The sequence below is a fragment of the Ambystoma mexicanum genome, chromosome 8, assembly GCF_040938575.1.
Source record: "Ambystoma mexicanum isolate Mex_15411 chromosome 8, UKY_AmexF1_1, whole genome shotgun sequence".
NCBI classification, from domain to species: Eukaryota; Metazoa; Chordata; class Amphibia; order Caudata; family Ambystomatidae; genus Ambystoma; species Ambystoma mexicanum.
In genome coordinates this window covers 173,664,771-173,685,415 of record NC_090929.1, presented here as the reverse complement: position 1 = coordinate 173,685,415, position 20,645 = coordinate 173,664,771, and the positions used below count along the sequence as shown (strand labels likewise).

Here is a 20,645-nt window from a genome sequence, read left to right as displayed (position 1 = left end):
AGAGCGGGGAGGAGTTGGGCATGGAGGGGCGTTCCCTCTTATCGCACGGCATCGCAGTACATGACAGAGCAGTCGTATAGCTCACACCCCTCAGCTCGGCCAACATTTTGGAAGAAACTGGAAAACAAGCTCCACCGCCTCATGGACTCGTATATAAACAAACTCGCCCACGGCTGCAGTGGTAATGAGGAAATAAGCTCAATCTTCTCGCAGACTCAAATAAGAATAAACTATTTGTTTGATAAAACTGATCTGGTCAGCACGAAGTACAGAGCAAGCAAAGAACGTCGAAAGAGATGCATATACAGTGGTTAAAAGAGAAAAGCGCATCTACTTTTCAGCTTCAAACTTAGTGAGAGTTGGGTTTGAGTTATTTTGTTGTTGGAATAGTTTCTGGTGGCTCTACTACTTAATCATGGCAACAGCCACTATGGCCCCACCTCCTCCTTTCCTAATGGAACCAGGAGTTCCACTGATAAGGTGGGACAGATGGAAGAAGCTTTTTGATACATATCTTGTGGCAATTGGAGGTGACAAATTTGCAAGAAAGGAAGCAATATTCCTGCACAATCTAGGCATGGAAGGGCGTAGCGTATATGAAGGTTTGCCAGAACCTCCACAAGAAGGTCAAGGAGAAGTGGATCAGTACACACTAGCTGAAAAGAAGCTAGACATTCATTTTGAGGCTAAGAAAAATATAACATTTGAGTGGAATACGTTTTTTCAAAGAATACAAGACCCCAGTGAACCAGTAGAGAACTTCATAGCTGCATTAAGATCGTTGAGCCACACGTGTGAATTTGGTCAATTAACGGATTCGCTGATAATGGATCAGTTAGTGCGATGTACTAACAACATGAAGATTCAAGAAAGACTGCTGACTAAAGATGCATCTCTAGAAGTAGCAGTGGAGACTGCCAGAAGCATGGAGCAGACGCATAAATACATGTCGACTATGAAGGGGGACAGGCATGAAGGAGAATTGGCGGCTGTGAGGGGAACCAGAAGAATGAATATGAATAAAGAGACTAAGTGCTATAAGTGTGGCAGCAATCACCACATTTTGACAAGTGCATTCTGTCCAGCAAGAAACATTAACTGTTTGAAATGCAAAAAAAGGGGACATTTTGCAAGAGTTTGTCGAGAGGCAAATCAAGTACATGATATTGAACCTGGAGTGAGATTCCCAGAACAGGAAGATGGAGTGAGCACAGTACAGAACATACAAACCAAACGTGTTGGAGATTGCGGAAGTTTCCAATAGAGGAGGTTCTCCGACAGATGTGTTTTTGGTAAATGGAAGAGTAGTTACCTTGCAAGTAGACAGTTGCTCACCTTGGACTTTAGTATCCAGAAAAACTTTTGAAAGTTGTTTACAAGTTTACAAGGGAACCTCACTGATTTGAAGGAGCACAGCATTGAACCATATGGATATGGTAACGTGAGGATTGAGGTGTTGGGGAAGTTCCAAGCAGCCATTAAATATAAAGGTAGAAATTGTGAATCAGAAGTATATATTACGCAAGAAGGCTCTTCTCTTTTAGGTTGGGGTGAGCAAGTGCAGAGGAGCCAGTTACAGTTGCAGAAGTAAAGGACAAGTGGGAAAAAGGCTTTACAAAGGTGTTTCAGGAAGATGTAGAGATGCTCAGAGGATTTGAACATGAAATACGTCTGAGAACAGGAGCAATACCAAAGGTGCACAAACTGAGACCAATACCTCACGATTTGAGAGAGAAGCTTAAATTGGAAATTGAGACTCTGATGCAGAAGGGAATCGTAGAGCAATGTGAGACCTCAGAATGGTTATCCCCTATTGTGGTGGCTGCGAAACCAAATTGACAGATAAGGCTTTGTGTGGACATGAGAGATGTGAATAGGAATATACTTGTGGACAGACATCCGTTGCCGATAATTGGGGATACTGTGTCTACTCTCAGAGGTGCTAGAGTGTTTTCGGTGATAGACCTTTCTCAAGCGTATCATCAGATTCCATTGAAAGAAGACTGTCAACATCTAACTGCGTTTATAACGCCATTTGGTACCTTCAAGTATTGCAGAATGCCGTTTGGGCTTGCCTCAGCGGCGTCGGTGATTCAGAGAGTGATGGACAGTTTTAGAAGGGATAAAGAACATTATAGTGTTTCAAGATGATGTGCTTGTGTATGCAAGTAGTGTAGCTGAGCATGATGTGATTTTAACCAATGTATTGAGTAAACTATCTGAAGCTGGTTTGACAGTGAGGAGAGACAAGTGCAAGATTGCGGTTCAGAAAGTGGAATATCTTGGGAATTAAATTGATGAGTCTGGAGTGAAACCAAAGAAAAGCTTGGTAGAAGCAGTAAAGAATGCGCCAATACCATCTAACAAGGATCAAGTGAGATCCTTTTTGGGTCTTGCTGAGTATTATCATCGATTTGTCAAAGATTTTGCTATGGTTTCAACTCCTATAAGAGTGATACTCAAGAAGGGTGCCAAGTTTGAATGGTCTCCAGAGTGTGATGCAGCATTTGAAAATATTAAGAGAGGAATAAGTGAAGCTCCTTCAATTGGAAGGTTTGATTCATATGATAAGACAGTGTTGGTAGTAGACGCAAGTATACTGGGTCTTGAAGCTATATTGGTACAATATGACAAGGATAAGAGGGAAAGGGTCATTGCATTTGCATCAAGGGCACTTAAGGGAGCAGAGTCTAAATATTCTGTTATTGAAAGGGAGACCTTAGCTATGTACTGGGCCATTAAGCACTTTAAGTATTTTTTGTGGGGCAGACAGTTTGTTGTTAGATCGGACCACAAACCGTTAGTCCAATTATTTGAAAGTGGGAGGTGGGCTTTAGGTTCACCCAGGATAAGTCGATGGCGTCTGGGACTACATGGATATAACTTTGAGGTGAGTTTTATTCCAGGAAAGAAAAATATAGTAGCAGACTGCCTATCCAGGTTACTGGGATACTGAAGTAGAGGTTGATGATGGTAGAATTGAAGAGTCCGTGGTGGCGGAGGTAAAGAAAGCGGTTAGTCAGGAAATATGGTTGCCGGGAGAAGAATCTGATCAAGAACTTAAGTTAATCAAGGAGTGGACAGTGAAGGGATGGCCCCAAAAGAGAAATTTGGATAGAAAATGTGATGTATGGTGGCAGCTCAAGGAAGAATTAAACATTTCTGAGGATAGACTAAGAAGAGGGAGGTGTATTGTTCCTCCGGAGTCTGTCAGGTCAAGGTTACTTGAACTTGCTCATGAGGGTTTCCCGGGGGAAGGAGCTATGAAAAGAAAACTTTGTCAGAATTATTGGTAGCCACAGATTGACAAGATATCTGAAAAGTGGGTGAAAGACTGTATGATTTGCCAGATGAGTGACAAAACTAAGGTTGTGCGTGAGACTCCAATGATTCTTAATCCTGTTCCTATTGAAACTTGGACCAGAGTTGCTGTGGACATAATGGGTCCAATTAGGGGTTTTGGAGGAGGTCTAAGGTTTTTGCTTGTGCTGATTGATTATCATTCTAAATGGGTTAAGTGGGAGGCAGTTAAGGAAGTCGCAGCTAGAGAATTGATAACATTCTTGGAGAAAGTGTTTTTAGAGGAGGGGTGCCAATGGAACTTGTTTCAAACAACGGGGTTCAATTTGTGTCAGAAGCTATGAAAATGTTCCTCAGAAGTTACGACATAAGATGCATCAAAATGGCGTTGTATCACCCAAGGGCCAATGGTCTTGTGGAGAGGGTCAACCGTTGGCTGAAGGAAGGGTTGCAATTGGCTATGAGAGGGGGGCAACCGTGGAGAGAGGTTTTGAATTTGTTGACGTGGAGTTATCTAACCACCCCACATTCAGTGACAGGAGTGTCGCCTTTCGTATCTCTGAAGAGTAGAGAACCAGGGACCAAATTGTGTCCGGGATGGTTAGGGATTGCCAAAGTGGTTCATGTAGATAGAGAACAAATAATGACTCATAAATGCTAGCCAAGAAAAAAGTACAGCAGATTTCAGTGCTCGTGAAAGTGTTAAGGAACGTGAGTGGAAGGTGGGAGAGAAGGTGTATGTAAAGAACCCCAGATTTGTGAATAAATGTTGTGAAAGTAAATATTTGGGGCCAAAGAAAATATCAGCAGTTAAAAAGTCAGTGGTAATTTTGGAAGCAGGACAAGTGTGGTCAAAAGGAAGAATTGCGAAAGCGTATGGAATGAATGAAAGAGTGGAGGATGCAGGGCAGTAAAATAAGAAAGGGAATGTGAATGAAGAAATGAGTAATGGAAATAATTTTGGTGTTTCTTGCAGGTTGAGGTTCAAACCAGCATGGATGAAAGACTATATGTCGTGAATTAATGAAGTTTTGTGTTATGATAATATGATATTCCTATACAGGTTTTGGTACCTCTATGGTTCCACTTTCTGTGGTACTTGTTATTTCCTAATATGTGTTATACTTATTTTGGTACCTCATATGGTTCTACAATGTGTTGTACATGTTATTTACCTAAAATTATTATTTTATGCATTGTTCATTATATTAAATGTTTGGAGTTAATTTGTCCTCCTAAGGGGGGAGATATGTAGAGAATAGTAATACTTTAGAGCGCGTGCCGTCACGCAAGCATTTGTTCCTTGTTTTGATTCCAAGGGAAGGGGTTTGCGTGACCGCAGTGGCCGTTGATGTGAAGGCAGCTTGAGGAGTGGTTGTTCCGGCGGGCTCGCTGTATTAAACTCGAAAATTTACTTACGATTATCGCCTCAAGACCCACATTACACTACTCTTCTTCGTCACAGTTCCTGGTAGAAGGGAGCCAGGTCTGCCAACAAGGGGCAGGGACCCAGCTGAAAGGGGACCAGGTCTGCCATCCAAGCTCTGGGACCCTCAGAGACAGAGAAGAAACCTGAGAAAGGTTGGTTGGGGAAGGGAGACATTTTGTCACGGGATGACATCCTGTAAAGAGAGGCACAGGACACCCAGGAAGGGTTATGGGTGGTTGTGCTGAAGTAAGGTGGCCAGATAAGTACACACACAGCTGAAAGTAATGAGAACAAAGAGTAGGCAAGTGTAGCAAGGAATAAGGTACAACAGAATGGATTCCCTCTAGGGGTGTATGCAGATATAGGAAAAGAGTATTCCACGGACCTTAGGAAAAACTCTAGCCTTCTGCACAGTTTGCTATAACAGAGGCCCACGCTGTTTGCTCATGGCTTGGAACAACAGCTATGGGTGTCTGTAACGTAGAAACGAGACAAGGGAAGGGGCAGAGGTTGCCTGATGGAAACCAACAGAGAAGCTCTGTACAAAAGGGTCTACAAACAGTACAAGAGAAGATACTTACAGAAAAATCCAGGAAAAGGAAGTTGATAGCAAACTAGCAGAAGGAAATGAAGGGAAAGTTAAATAACAGAATTGGATAGCAGAGGACGGTATGGAACAAGGTTGAGAGCTCAGAGGAGCAGGAAAGCAATGAGCAAGCCCACAGGAGCAGGGCTGTAAGGTAGGGAGCCCAGAGGGAAAGGGCTTAGGGCAGCGGAGTAAAGCAGGCTGCACGGCACGGAGCCCAGAAGGGCCGGGCAGCAAGGAGTGAGCCCTGGGGGGGCAGGGCCGCTGACCGTAGAAGGCTGCAGAGGACTGTAGAGGGCTGCTAGGCTGAGAACCCAGCGGACAAAGGCTGTAGGTAGCAAGCAGCGGAGCGTGATCGGCTGCAAGGTAGGAAGCCCCGAGGACAAGGGATGTTGGCAGCGGAGAGAAGCAGACTGCGCGGCAAGGAGCCAGAAGGACCGGCAGCAAGGAGTAAGCCCATAGGAGGAGGGCCGCTGACTGTAGAAGGCTGCAGAAGACTGTAAGCTGCAAGGTAGGGAGCCCAGAGGACAAGGGCCGAAGGCAGCCGGAGTGAGGCAGGCTGCAGAGCAGGGAGCACAGAGGACAAGGACTGTAGGCAGCCGGAGTGAGGCAGGCTGCAGGGCAGGAGCCTGGAAGACCAGGGCGGAAGGTAACAGCTGAGCGTGATCGTCTGCAAGGCAGAAGCCCGGAAGGGCAAAGGCGGAGGCTGGAAAGCAGCAGAGCGTGATCGGCTGCAAAGCAGAGAGCCCGGCAGGGCAAGGGCAGAGGCTGGAAAGCAGCAGAGCATGATCGGCTGCAAAGCAGAGAGCCCAGCAGGGCAATGGCGAAGGGTGGAAAGCAGCAGAGCGTGATCGGTTGCAAAGCAGAGAGCCCGGAAGGGCACTGGATCCAAAGCCGGAGTAAGGAAGAACCGCATACAAGATCCATAGCTCGAAGCAAAAAGGTGCTGGAAGGACTCTTAATGCAAGAGACTGAGCTCCTGCAGGCAGCAGCTTTTATACCGCCCAGCCCAGCACAGAGGCAGGCTAATTGGTTGCACCTGGATCAGCACACCTGCATACAATCGGCCACCTTCCTCTCTGTTCCTGAGCTGGTGGAAGGAGAGGAGATCCCTAGGGCTTCTGGGGATTGTAGTTCCGAAGATGACGAATAGGAATGGCCAGGAATAGATGGTTATAGCCAAGTGCATTGTGGTAAGTGTAGTTTGTTGGGAAAAATAGAAAAGCACCAAAGTCTCGCAAATGGAAAATAAAGTCCATATTGATCGTAAATGTATGTGCCCATGGCGGTTACAGGTTATTTGGTCAAAAAAAAAAGGTCGACAGGACAAATAGTCGACGCAATTTGGTCGAAAGACAAATGGTCGAATTTTATTTTTTTTGTATTTTCACCTTTTTCTTTTTTTTTTGGGGGGGGGGTCCTCCCCCAACCACTTTTTATTGCTAAAAAACCCTTTTTTTCCTAAACGAACACCTGAAAAATATATATAAAAATAAAAAAAAAATCGACCATTTGTCTTTCGACCAAATTGCGTCGACCATTTGTCTGTCGACCAAATTACTGGACAGTGCCCATGGCGCAGGCATGACACATTTCCCCGCCAGTGGAGATTGAACTTTGAGAGCTTTCAAACTAAACACTACCTTTTGTCCAGGGGAAGCTCCTCTGGAGCAGCAAGATATCATTTATATGTTTAGTTTAGCATACAGTGTGAGGGACAAAGATAGGATTCTGACACAGGACTTTGGACTTTGACTTTTGACATCCTGGCTGTGACATTAGTATATCAGTTGAGGCAGGGAACACCCTCCTAGAGATAGGGCAAGTTGGAGTTTTCTTTTCATTTTCTCACTTGAATAAAGGTGTATGCTAATCATGATGACCCCTCTTTGTCAGAGCCTTACTTCTGCACCCTTATAGTACCCTGTAGATTCAGTCAGTGGCTGGTGAATCTGTCTTGCCCAATTTGAAGTTGGTGCTTCAAGTCTGAGAGATCCACTGACCTTGTTTATAATTGGTCACTCTATTCAAATATTTTTACAAGGGTAATTTTCTCAATACAAATACAAATACAGTTAAAGTCTGAATGGCAAATAACATTTAAAATATGACTGATATACTGAAAACCAGACACATTTTATGTTTTATGTAAAGGTAAATACTTGCAGTAAGGTCCACCTATCAAGTACGACATTGTGTGAGAAAATGTTTAACGGAGAGATAATCAGTAGTAGTCCTTTGAACTTTGTCTCTATTGAAAACTCTTTAGTTAGGATTAACTTTGTCTCCACATAGGTAGAGCGCTTTTGAGATGCTAATACTATTGATGCCATTCGCCAAATGTTCACAAAATGTTGGGAAGAAGATATATAACACACTTTGACATTCTAAATGTTGTGTCACATTATAGTGAGTGTCCCAAAAGTTGCAAATCCCCTTAAAACACCCATAGGAAATTGTTCCTGTGAATGTGCACAACTGTGCACAAAAAGCGACACATATTTACATCAAACATGAATTAGTAATTTGCATCTTGGCCAATTTGAAATTTTAACTTGGTTTGGCGAAAATCCAAAATTCACATAGCTATTTCATCCATTGGTGCAGCGGGGAGTTTGCACTCGGAATTTGAATCCAGGTTGTAATTGGCTGATGGCAGACTGAAAATGATCTGTCTAGTGGCCTAAACCTGGGTCCATGAGCACTGCTATTTTCTTGGGCATACTCTGATTCATGGGAGGACCAGGGCATGCACCAAAAGAGGGAAATATGCCACATTCAATGAAAACATTTCACTGTTCTGACTTGTGCCACTTCATTGATCTATTGGTTTGACCAGTGCCAGCAACGTTTCAGTCCATTTCATGCTGGAAGACAATACATCCTATCAGGTTGCTTGTAAAGCTGGCTGAATGCAATAGATGTGATATAGTCACTTAGAATGGGGTCAAGGAGCAGACCTGGTGGACTCTGAATCCACCCATTACAAGATTCTTCCAACCCGCTGGCACTCCCACAGCCACCCTCACAGGAAGTCCTCACTCCATAACTCACCAAGAAATGTATTACACACAGAGCATAGAGTGGTCCACCACAGTAAACTATAGGAACATGTGGGTGTCCGCGAACAGGAAATCATGGTTTATCAAGGTGAAGCTGTATTTAGAGGAAAAACTTTATCAGCAGCAGCTTTCCTGCTCTTCCTCAGCGTAAGCTGGGAATTGCTCCAGGAGGGCCTCGGGCTGAGCACCCCAGTTGCCAACAAGTCCATGACAGAATCACAAACAAGAGTCAAGAACCAGTAATCGTTCACAAGCACAGAGAAGTAAGTGGAAGATGTGCGCACTGCGCACTGTGCACTGCAGGGCGTAGCGGGATAAGTCAGTTACTGGCAATGCAAAGTAGTGCCAGACCACGGGACCAGCTCGCCGCCATAGCAAACCTGCCTGTTTCTATGATTTGTGTCCTTGGCTCACAGAAACACCATCAATCAAACCCTCAAAGAGAGAACAAGAAATGAAAGAATGCTCAGAACATGAATCTGATGAGAGAGTGCAAACCCGTGTGAAGGAAGTAGAACCACAAAGCCCAAACAAATCCACTGATTGCCACAATGGACCCCCCCAATCATAGAATGCATTAGTGAAATTAGAGACAGCCCCACATTATAAAAAGGAAACCCAGTCAAACTAACTTTGAGAGAGGTAGAACAGTGTTCCAGAGAGATGGTGTGTGGAAACAGTGTGCCGGGGCGAGGAGAGATTAGGTGATTGAGCCAGCTCGCCCATTCCCCAAGAGAGAGATTGGAGATCAAGGTGAGTTTGAAACAAGAATCCTACTGGGGATGCTACCTCTGACACTGGTGGGGACCACTGAAACCATCCGACAAGGAGTATTGGAACCGGTGTGAGAGGTAGAACTGAGAAATGCATCAATTCTTGTGACAGGCTCAATAGAGAGGGTACGTCAATTCTTGAGAACAAGGTGAGTGTTTGATGAAGCCCGTAATCAGCTGCGCACGGCGTATGTTTATTATATTGTTGAGGGGTTCAAGAATGCATGCTGCATGTGCCTTGGTCTGGAGCCACACCATAAGTGCCCCAGAGGGTTAACTTGAAGAAAAGAAGGATCAAAGGAAACTTTTCACTTGCAGTGTTTGTTAAGGTGTTCTCTCCTATGTTTTATTTGTTGGTAATGTGACGGCACATTGAAGAAATACAAGTGTGCCTGCGTCAGTGTCTTGACTTGTCCTTGTGACAAGTTACAATTATAATCATTTCGTTTATTTATTTATTTCATTTGTATAGCACGCAGCAACCTGGAGGCATCGAGGCGCTGGTTACATTGCAGAGTGTTGGTAAGATGCGTAAAGGAGGCACATAAAGCGAACACATTTTTACTGAGTTTTTTTCTAAAAACCCAGTAAGATTGCTTTGATCTTAGCTGATGTGGTAGGGGATTCCAGCTTTTGGAGGCAATCACTGGGAAGCTCAGCCCTCCCGATCGTTTTAGTCTAAATCTTGGTGCGATAAGACGGTGGGAGTTGATGGTGCGAGTGGGTCGGGTTGACTGTGACCTGATGTTCTTTTGTGCGAGGTACTTCAGAGCAGTATTAGAGATGCATTTGTGGGTGATATCAAGTGATTTAGAGGTGATACGCTTGTGGATCGGGAGCCAGTGTGCATTTATTCTGGCCGAGTTGATGTGCCCTCTTTTGGATATGTTCAGTGCCGCCCTCATGGCATTGTTTTGGATGACCTATAGTCGGCTAATGTTATTACCTGATGTTACGACAAATAGCGCGTTGCAGTACTCAAGTCTTGCGCCGATTAGTGCCCGTGAGATGCTGAGGCAGTTGTTGGTTGAGAGGAAGGACCTACAACCATTGGTTAGTTTAGTAATGTGAGCAGCTGAGGATGCAATAGCATTGATTTGTGTCGTTAGCGACAGTGTGGAGTCAAGGTAAACTTAACGGGTCTTTCCCTTGTGTGACAGAGGGATCTTAATGCCGTCGATGACATAGACGGAGTAGTGCATTGGAGAAGGAACAGAGCAGCCAACACATGTTTCGACCTAATAATCTTTAGCAAGGCAAGGTGGATTCAATATGTGGTCCCCTGCTTGGGGTCGGTTCAATGGTTTCCGGGATCCATGGTTTTGTACAAGGTGTAGACATGCGAAATTCAGTTGGATAATTGGTTATTGATTGGTTTAGATAGTTGCAGGATTCTGTGCTTTAATGTTAGTGGTTCGGTGGTCGAGTTCCTCAAAGGTTCTAATCCTGCTGTTTAAACTGCTAGTAAACTTGGCTTCCCTTGGGCACAAATAAAGCATAGGAGAGAACTCCTTGCCACACACTGCATGCGCAAAGTTGCCTTTGGTCCATCTTTTCTCTAGGTCAATTCTTGGGTGGTGGGTGTGAATAACTTATGTCTGAAAAGCACCTATGCAGTCTGGGAGATATCCCTATTGGCCATTGTTGAAGGCACCATCTGGGGCGAGAGGGGTAGTTACAAGTTCTTTCCTTTATAAGGCTCTGCGGGCTGTCATCTACACAGCACTCAAGGTGACTCCTCTCCTGGAGCAACTCTTAAGGCCAAGAAAGAAGCTTGATCAGTACTTTCACTACCCCGAGACTGTGAGTGAAATGAAGGACACTCCCAGGGTGCGACAACTCTGAGTACTCTTACGTCCCGTCCCCTTTCCTCCATACTGCATGGGCGTCCCTACCAAAGGGATAGGAGACAGAACATTTTTCACCAGAAAAAACCTTCTTCCCCTTTAAATTTAGAGGCGCGTGGTGGTGCGGCCCTGGGATCATGCACTGCCCTGACTGCACCCTCCGGCACCACACCTCAGTCCCCTTTTCCGCAACGGGAACGGGCCGAATTCACCAGCGCTCCTGGGTTTAGCTTCGGCCATGTAATTCCACGCGCGAATACTTCTTCTCTTTGTCTTTTTTGTCTTTCTTATCATTCAGGTACTCCGTCCGCAGGCGTCGCTCTCCTCCCCGGCGCATGTCGACTTCCACAGGGTTCAGCAGATGTCCATCCTGCAGTGGGCTCTTCCCAACTTCAGACCCCCACACCCTCTGCCTACGTTGCCTTGGCCCAGACCACGGTTGGCATGCTTGTACAGCGTGCAATGCCCTGTCATCGAAATCGCTGAAGAACAGACAAACCAGGTGGAGGGCGCTCTTCCAGAAGTCTCCTCCAGAGGACCTCAAGAACTTCGTGAAACATCGAGCCAGGCCCAAGGTAGTGCCTCTATTTTTCATCGCACCCCGCAAGGAAGACTCCTTCCCAAGGATTCGCCCGCGTGGGAGGGACCGCTCAGGTCCTTGTACCAGCACGCGCACCGAGGCTGCTCCAGGTACTGGCCTACTGGCCAAGGGATTCTCGGATCCTCCCGGTGACAGTGCTGAGAGACCGGAAGGTTCTTTGACCAGGTCCCCACCCGAGGGGCTCCGCCCTTTTACCGGCATTATGTCCGAGTGGCCACGCCCTTGTACCGGCAATACTGCAGAGGAGACGCCTAAACGCAGCTCAAACAAGCCACGGGCCGAGGATGTCGCACCTACTGGGCCTAGGCCACAGGAGCAGGGTAGGCCTCGCAATCCACACTCAAGAGTCTTGGAGAAGGCTGGGCCCAGCAAGCCGAGCAACACGACGCAGGCACCTGGCAGGCAGCTCGACTAAATGGCCGCCGTGCCAGACATCGACACCCATCCAACTCAATTCCAGGAGTTTGGCGAAGAACATGTGTCAAGGTGGGACTGGCCTCAACCAGGTACGTGGACTACAGCCTATCATTCATTTGTGCAGGGCAGGTTCCCACTGCGTCCTTACGTGCAGGGTATGCAGCGGCTCCAGCAGACTCCTGCTACCCCGTCGGTACCCCCGTACCACCTCTGCAGTCTGTGAAGAGGGGTTCTTCGGGAGGATCCTCATGCTCATGAAGCCACCTCGGATCGGGGTTATCCTCAGGGACACTATCCGGGACGTGCTCGTTACGATGCTACCAGCACCACAGGCTCCTCCTCCGGCAGCCCCGGTGCAGCCTCTGCCTCCAGCTCCCCAGCCGATTCCTCAGGCGGTTCCGTACCAGCATCTGGCTCTGGTCCGCGTACCCCAGCCTCCGGCTCCCGCTACTCCTCCACCTACGCAGGATCCTCCTGATCCACAGGATACGGATGAGGAGGAAGATCCTGACACGCCATCCTCAGCCAGGGCCTTCCACAAACGTCTTGCAGGACTGGCGGGGTACCAGGGCCCTTCCCAACCCAAGGTTGAGCAGCCGGCAAAGGGGGTTCTGGCTGCAGTCCTCACACGACGCCCTTCTTCCAAAACGGGAATTCCACTGCAGACCGATGTAGTCTGCCTGGCCAAAAAGGGTTGGTTCAAGCCCCACTCTGTCCAGCCGGTCAATCAACGCCTGGACGCCAAGTACAGGCAGATGGAGGGGGATTCACTGTTGCTATCGGCCCACTCTCAGCCACACTCCTCAGTGATTGCTGCAGCATCACTGTACTCCAAGCCTCAGTCGTCCTCAGCCTCCTCCTCGACGACCCTGCTAGGCAAGGAGGAGACGATCTTGGAGGCGTACGGGAAGAAACTGTGTTCCAACGCATCCTTGCATCTTGGCCAGGCCAACGCTGATGCCATGCTGGCTGCCGCTAACCAAAGGTTATGGCGGGAAATTGCGGACTTCCTCCTGGAACTCCCTACGCAGAGCCAATCACGTTTCAGGGCGGGACTGGCTGAGGCCAAGCTGGTGGCGCAAGACCTCATGGAATCCACCGAGGCCCATATTGACACCTCTGGCCGTGCCATCTGTATCACCACGGACATGAGAAGGACAACCTGGCTCCGGGCAATGAAATTCAACTCGGACGTCCAGGAACGCATACTAGATCTGCCGTTCGAAGGGGGGTCCTCTTCCACTCCACCAGGGACAAGGAGCTGGACAAAAAGAAAAACAGCTCACAAACGGCCAAGTCTTTATCCATCTTGACAAAGACCACGCCCAAGTCGTACACCCAGTCACAGCAGCGCTCTGACAGGCGGCATACGTACGGAGGGTTCCACGGCTTCCAGGAACAGAGATACAGGCAGCCTGACCGCTCGTGTCTCAAAACCGGTGCAAGCAACAAAAAGGGGGGGTAAGGGCTTTTCCCAGTCCCCCTCCTCCGCGACAGCCTCTGAGAGAAAGAAGGCATGACACGCCCCTCCGGGTCCACGTGTCTCCATTGGGGGGCAGGCTTGCTCTCCATGCACATTTCTGGTGCCAGAATTACGCGGACCCCTGGATCCTCTCCCTAGTATCCACGGGGTACCGCCTACTCATATCAGCCTCTCCTCCCACCTCCCCTCTACTCCCTTAAGTTGGGACAGCAACTCTTCTGGCAGAGATCTGGCTGCTTGTAGAGAGCCAGGCAGTGGAGGAAGTCCCAGCCTCCCAGCGAGGCTTGGGCTTTTACTCCAGGATTTTTGCCAGAAGAACCAGGTGGGCCTGAGAGTTGTGCTGGAACTTTCCACCCTCAACCTCTCCTTACCTCTACAAAAATTCAAGATGGTTACGCCAGCTTTTGTAGCGGAGACATTGTGCAAGGGAGACTGGATGTGCTCCTTGGATCTGAAGGACGCGTACCTAAACGTCCCAATTTGGCAGCCCCTTTGTTCTTTCCTACGGTTCAGGATCATGGGCTACCATTTCCAATACAAGGTCCTCCCTTTTGGCTTCAACTCGGCCCCGAGGGTCTTTACCAGGCTCATGAATACGGTGGCTGCCCTCTTCAGAGCACAGGGCCTCCACATCTACCCATACATCGACGACTGGCTCGTCAGGGCTACATCTCCGGAAGCGGTTTGCCACTCTTCCCTTGGCAAGTCGTAAGCAGGGCGGCCACTTGGGCCACTCCCTCTGCTTTCTGCAAGCATTACTGTTTGGATGCCGGCTCTAGATCTGATGCGGCTTTCGGACAGGCGGTACTCAGGAACATATTTGCTTAAGGAGGGTCTCCTCCACCCTGGGGCTACATTCAGTTGTAATCACCCATGCATTATGGAGGAAAGGGGACGGGGCATAAGAGTAATTATAAGTTACTCACCGTAGTGACAAACATACTCTTAGTCGTTAGTCCCCTTTCCTCCATACGTCCCACCATCCTCCGCCCTAATAATACTGGTGTCATTAGGCAATGTTAAATCTATTGTCGACGCGTCAATGGTGACTGAGGTGTGGTGCCGGAGGGCGGAGTCAGGGCAGCGTATGCTCCCTGGGCCGCACCCCAGCGCGCCTCTAAATTTAAAGGGGAAGAATGTTTTTTTGGTGAAAAAGGTTCTGTCTCCCGTCCCTTGGAAGGGACGCCCATGCAGATGGAAGAAAGGGGGCTAGGGACTAAGAGTACGTTAGTCACTACGGTGAGTAACTTATAATTTCTTGCTGTTGGAACAGGAAAATGGACATTAGAGTAGGACCTTAGGTAGCCTTGGAGTAGACCCCATCTAAGTGCTCGGTAGTCGTTCATTCTGACACTGTTGATCATACAGGGATGTCGTTTAGGGGTTGTCAGGGGTCGAACCTGCGACCCCTGAGGTCTGCCTTGCTACCCCTGTGGTCTCCCTCGCTACCCCCCAAAAATGAAAATCACAAAAAAAGAGTTTCTTTTTTTTTTTAAATTAAATTGAGGCTCCTGGGCTGTGCCAGTAGAATGTGGCTGTTGGTTTTTGGAGTGGCTGGTTTTGTGATAGCTATAGCCATTAAGATAGCTCAGTCAGTTGAGCACTTGCTGCTGCAATGTGTGTGTGATCTGCAGGTTGCAGGTTCGACTCCCAGCAAGGTCAACTCAGCCTTTCATCCTGCTGAGGTTGATAAATGAGTACCAACACAGGTCAGGTAATATTGTATGTATATTTGTTCTCTATGAAGTGTAAGTGCTATATAATAACATACCATTATCGCTTGGCCTTGGAGGTCTGCTTGCATTCACAGTAATTTGGTAATATTGGCCTATACAAGCTGATATTAATGATACATATGGTAATCGATTCTTGTATAAATGTATTTCACTTTACAGTGATATCGTAACCATATTTTTCGTAATGTACTTAGAAACAATGCGATGTGATGCCACTTCCGTCATGGGGTGAAAGGTCATGTTCCATTGCTTCCTGTGATGTCACTTTGGGGTGGGGTCAAATGACATCACTTCCTGTGATGTCATCACAGGTCAAGTGTCGTGAGGTGTCACTTCCGCTACCCCTGGCATTTTGGTGAAATGACGTCCCTGTTCATAGAGCTTCCTGCGTTTGTTTTAGTGCACAACTAAAGAAAGTTGTAGCAAGGATTGTTAACAAGTGCGGCCTGAAACTAATGTAGTTGAACCCACTCCAAGGGGACCCCACAAAAGGAAGGTGGTTTGTTCTCCCTCAGGGCTTTTTGGTAATAATTGTTCATTTTAACAGCACATTTTAGATAAAATAATGGCTAAAAAATCGTACGAATTATGTATTTCTGATAAGAGTGAACAAATATTAGGCTACACAAATCATATTTCTATAAAACATCAAAATCGTAGTTTAAAAATGATTAAGTGAACATGCGTTGTAATTGGACGATTTATTCTGTAAATAGTACAGTGGATCTTTGCTTTTCATGGGTAAATAAAATGGACCAGAGTAACGCACTGAGTGGCAGTGGCTACTGGTGAAGTTTTTAATGGGAGGGGCCATATGCATTTTCCCTGAATATGCAGGTGTGAATGAGCATAGCGGGGGAACCCGAACCAACCACAGGGCCTGTGAATATTTAAGATTTGGGTTAAAATGGCACAATTTACAACACACATTCTGTGAAAATTGTGTAAAAAGGCACATAGTTTTACAATCTGTTTAGCAGGGTAAGACCACAGGCTAAGTGGGTGGTGATTTATGTATTTTGGGTAGGCCTGCCCTCTCTGGTCTACACCCCTGGCTCTAAAGAGGCTGAAAGATTTGGACCGTACTCTGAAAACAACAGCACAATCTGTAGTTCCTCTGTGTGGGTCATAATGTTCTGGTATAAGGAAAGAACCTGCAAGACTCATCCTCTTTGATTTGTGTGACTGAAGGTTTAGCCAGGGAACAATGGGCCTAGGTACATCCTCGGTGCGAAGCACATCAACACACTACACAAGCAGGAGGTTAGCAGTTGATTTTCCCAGAAGCAGCCGAAAAAAATGACAGAGTTAGGCTAGCGTGTTTATAGAAAGGCAACTCTGCGCCCCCATAATTGCTACGGCCGAATTGCCCCCCTTTACACCACATAGATATGAGGGGGAAACCCCCGCAACCCCCCCATATTACTATAATATTACTATAATATCACATACCACCCACATATATATGTGGTGTAAGGGTGGTGTTAAAAAGAAAAGTCGGACATTTCGGCCGTCGCAATTATGAGGGCGACATTTTGGGCCCATCACCATTGAAACCAGTGCTCTGTGGCAACGTTTCCTTTTTCTGTACATTTTTCAGTGCATTTATCGCAGTGCATGATTATTGGGGCACAACGAAGCAACTAAAACACACACCAACGCTGTTTGGACAAGGAGTTAAGGCTAGTTTCTGCAGCTTTCAGCTCTCCAGATCTTTTGGGCTCCAACTAGCTCTAGCTAGCTGAGTAAAAGGTCAGAGATTATGGAAATTGTATTCCAAAACCTGTAGCGAGTCGCAGGATACAAACCCCGGGATTAGGGGACGTTTACACGGTGAGGGAAATGGGGAGAAGAGGGGTGCACTTGTTTTATTAAAAAAAAGTTAAATATGCACTGTGATCAAGTGCACATAAAACAGAGCACATAGAAAAAGATTTGCAGACTTATTTTCAGAAAATTGTAAATTGCACGCAGGGGACCCTCTGTGTTTGCACCTTTGTGCACTTTTGTACCCGACGTGTAATTTTGGGCATTTGCAATGCGAAGTGCAAAAACAGTGTTAAAGCGCTTGTGGAGGGGTATTTACAGTGGATTCCCAAGTAATCTGTCTACATTTAGCAGATCTTAAAATAATATGACTCCATAGGAAACCATTTGTTTGATGCCAGCATGAAAATAGTAGGCTGTCGTAAAAACCGTGTGGTTTTGGCAGGCAGCAAAATCCTGGAAAATGTCCCAGAACGCAAACATTGATTTTAAAACAGGCATAGCACTTTTACGCTTGCTCCTTGCACCACTTTTTAAGCTTCAGGGACCTTCTAAAATGAGGAGGTGTGTTCTGTTGTGTGTGTACTGACAGTGGACTCCTACGATTCAGGGGTCATCAATACTTATCATTTTGCTTAAATTGTTGTTTATTTTGTTGGTCCCGCTGCTTTCGCATCTTTAAGCACCATGATACCTCTCCTGAAAGTTTATGCGCTTTATAAGTGTTCAATAGATAGACAGATAGATAGATCAATCCCTTGATGTACAACTGAGCCAGATCATCGCACATCAAAGGATTTTCTACCAGACCTTGGTAGTGTGTAGGCTGGTGTGGCGGTGGCAGTGAGTTTTAGTGCTAAAGCACCTTTTAGTGATTTGACTTTAGAGGTATTAGCCATTCCATATTCTCCATGCTGAAGATGCCATATCGCCCTGTGCTGACACTAGTGACAGGAACCGGGGTGTCCAGTGTACCGAGCAAGCCAACCCACAGGCCATGGGTCTCCTCAGTGTCTCAGGTCACACCTGATTAGTTGGGGTGCCAATGGTTGGAAGATGTTATACCTGTGCCATTCCTAGATAATAAAAAAAAATACCAGTGAAGCAGGCAGGCTGAGATGAAGGTTCTGTGAAATATTTTGTTCCTAGCTGTAATTTCAGTTTTTTGACTTGACTCAATGCAATCATTTGTTTATACTAGAAGACATGTATTTTTATCCAGTGGTTTGCAGATGGTGACATTGTAAATAACTGCCTTATTTCCTTTTTACAGGCGTCCATAATGATCAACCTGTTGGAGTGGTAACGGAGAGACAAGCACTTTTTGGAGACACTGATATTTACAATTTTTACAGACCCGGGTTTTTAAGACGATGGTAGAGGCCCTCACAGACATACATCGCAACAGGTTGAGATGAACGTGGAAACAACTCACTAACAGCTCACAAAGCTCTGCGGCTACCTGGCTTCCTGTCTGTTTACAGAATTATTGTCATATCTGAAATAGGGAAGCATCTACTGCACACTGTGGTCCATTAGCATGGACATTATTTTACATCCAATAAAACAAATCTAAACATAGTATTCTCACAGATGTGGTCACAGCAGTCTGCGGGATGGAGAAGAAACCATTAGAGAGGATGAAAGCATTTCAATTAATTTATTTGTATGCTCCAGGACCTTTATATATGTTACTTTTCGAACATTGTATGTTGTTCAGCTCTCACAGATGTTTTGCGTTCTCCGTTTTTCCATTCACACTCTAATTTATAAGCAGTGATATTTAATACCAAGTGTGATATTTTGTATGAAAAGGAGGAAACTTATTGATAGACAATAAATGTTATATTTTCTCATTAAGTACGCCTTTCTCGTTTGTGTTAATTTCATGCATGTGTGCAGTATTTCCAGTGGATGCATGTTTGTGGGGAGGAGGTTGGCGAATGTGGTAAAATTAGGGTGTGCAGTGTGCTCGAAGTGAGCCTCTAATTCTTGGGGCCGCAGATACAAATTGATCTCTTGTAAGAGTTCTGCAGTCATTGAAGTTGTCCACTCTACCTTGTCCCCAGGATTTCTGTCCATGCATATTTTCAAATTATACAACAGAGCAAAAGTAAGGATTGTTGTGTCTTCTACAGACAATTTGTCTTTCTGGCTTGTCACAAACCGCGTATGATAAAAGATGTGATTCCCATTGCCTTAATGTGATTTAATAATTTCTTGGCCAATGAGCTGATGTTGCGTGTGGTAATACTGAAATATCTGCACATTTTACAACTTTGATGTGTGTTTTTCATCCTCCACTACCCATTTACTTCTTCTTTCTTGTCTCAATCTTTAGTGTGGTATTTTATCAAAGTACAAATGTTTTCACCCGTCACAGCATTCATAGTGAAAAATAGTGAAAAATAACATACACAGTGGTGCTCATTTTATGTTGCATGGAGCATAATTCACTGTCGGGGTGTTCCAGACTTTCTCTGACAGTGAATTGTACTGTGTGTGATTTTGATGCATGTCCTTCACGGATCTCGGAGATGGTACCTCTGACTCACGCTTCTCATGGGAAAATGCCCGCATCTCCATCCCAATTTTCAAGCGGGCAAGATGCTTGATTTCACCTAAACAATCCACATGCCTCACTGTTCTGCACTAGAGGTGTTTCCCTACCTGAACGCAGAACTAAGGATCTGTTAATGTCAGAATGTCCAAAATAAAAGTACTATTCTGACCCTCAGATGCTAAAGAAATGAACTCTTAGGTGAAAAGGATAATGTCTTTGGCCTTCAGTGTTCTAGAAATGTTCAAACGGGTTAAGAAATAATTAACTCCAACAAAAAGTCTCTCAGGAATATGGCTCCTTGCTCCATAGGGTGTCTCCGTTCCGCTGGGTTTTTTTCTTCAAGTTTTCTTACAAATAACAGTTCTTGTTTTCCCTCTTGATCGACAACAAAATCCTACACAAACATTGTTTGGCCTCTTTTGTCTTGTCAGGATACCTGGTGTACTTTCCTGCCAAGTTTTTACTCCTTAGCTTCTGGGACCAGCACTACCTTTTTGGTTGTTCTTGTATACTCCTCAATTTGACCTGGCCTGGTATGTTTCCCTACCAGGACTTTCTTTGTACACTTGTATCTTCCTGGTATACTCTCCTGCCAGGGCTTCCTGCAAACATACACCTGTAATTGCCTGGTATACTCTCCTGCCAGGGCTTTCCACTTGTGTGCCTTTGCTCACACTTCCACTCTTGAAAGTTCATCACATTAGCCTTATTGGATAATTCACTCTGTCCGTTGTATACCACCTTGTTAGCAATTCTGATATATATATATATATAGATACAGCACATAATCACAAACTTCAAAGTCTCCCTTCTTTAGAAGACGCGCTTTCACTTTCTCTCTCTCAGGTTTTGTAAACAGCTCTCTTTCTCAGTTCTGCTATGTTTAATTATTCGAATTTGGCAGGCTGTCAATATGCCCAGTGTTCCCTCTGAACCAGCGTGGACTCACTGGCTCTTCACGACGTTCCTTAATACTCTCACAGCCCGCCGATGGCAGTCTTCGGGTGCTTTCATCCTCAAGACCATTCGCTTTCCACATCTATGCTTTCCGCGGCTCCAGCTGGGCTCGTCTGCTTCGCAC

At 46.0% G+C, this 20,645-nt stretch overlaps 1 protein-coding gene across 1 annotated transcript in view; it reads left to right on the top strand.

The window, feature by feature from the left end:
- SNAPC4 (small nuclear RNA activating complex polypeptide 4) overlaps positions 1 to 18,861 on the top strand; it is a 676,731-nt gene extending 657,870 nt beyond the window's left edge. Inside the window, exon 24 of the mRNA XM_069609574.1 lies at positions 18,275 to 18,861. The gene's annotated coding sequence lies outside the window, so the exon portion shown is untranslated. The remainder of the gene's footprint in view (positions 1 to 18,274) is intronic.
- The last annotated feature ends 1,784 nt before the right edge of the window (positions 18,862 to 20,645 follow it).